An 847-nucleotide genomic window follows, 5' to 3' on the forward strand; every position below is an offset into this window, starting at 1 on the left:
AGTAAAAGGATCTGACTGTACTTTATAATGTGTACTGTAGTACACTGTATGTATTATATTGTTGAATAAAGTTTTAAATGTTATGTAGCTAATTTAATTTCTCTTTTCCTCTCTTATTTTATTTATATTTACATGTATTTATTTATTTATTTGCTACGTTCTATGAAACTAATAATCAGCTACCAGAGAGATACTGTAGCATGTAATACTGTATATTGGATAAAGTATTAAATGTGGCTCATTTACTTTCTTCTCTCTCCTCTCTTCCCATAGGCTCGTATTATATTTGATAAAGCTACTAAGGTTCAGTTTAAATCAGTTGATGATTTAGCTAATGTTTGGTGTGAGTATGCTGAAATGGAGCTCAGGCATGAGTGAGATAATACTTACATGTATACTGTACTAATGGAATCAATGATGATGAAACTGACAGATTCTTGTAGTCATACATGTACATATGCCTACATGTACTATATATGGTCTTTAGCTTAAAGATGCTAGCTGAATAATGTAAATTGTATTTATTTATTTTTCTAGAAATTATGACAGAGCTTTAGGTAAAATAATGTTGGATGATGATGAAAATGTTCTAATTCCTGTACTTATGACAATTCCTGTTTTTATTTATTTGTCTTTTAAATTAATATTTGTACACACGCCCACTAGAGCCACAGAGCCGACTTTTAAATTAACATTTTTACACACGCCCACTAGAGCCGCAGAGCCGAAACTAGGACCTTGAAATATGACAACAAAGTAATGCTGTCCTCTTAGAAACCCTGTCTTTCCTCTTATACCGTCTGATGATTGGGCCACTGGTTTTCTATGTAGAGTTAAGGCTGGTTTA

The 847-nt window shown here is 32.1% G+C and overlaps 1 long non-coding RNA gene across 1 annotated transcript; it reads left to right on the forward strand.

Moving 5' to 3' along the window:
* Positions 1-242: 242 nt before the first annotated feature.
* On the forward strand, positions 243-705 carry LOC109593696 (uncharacterized). Its single transcript, XR_002191116.1, has 2 exons — positions 243-374; positions 538-705. It is a non-coding gene; the product is annotated as an uncharacterized LOC109593696 (long non-coding RNA).
* Positions 706-847: the final 142 nt, after the last annotated feature.

The sequence above is a fragment of the Amphimedon queenslandica genome, unplaced genomic scaffold (assembly GCF_000090795.2).
Source record: "Amphimedon queenslandica unplaced genomic scaffold, v1.1 AMPQUscaffold_72_Cont27901, whole genome shotgun sequence".
NCBI classification, from domain to species: Eukaryota; Metazoa; Porifera; class Demospongiae; order Haplosclerida; family Niphatidae; genus Amphimedon; species Amphimedon queenslandica.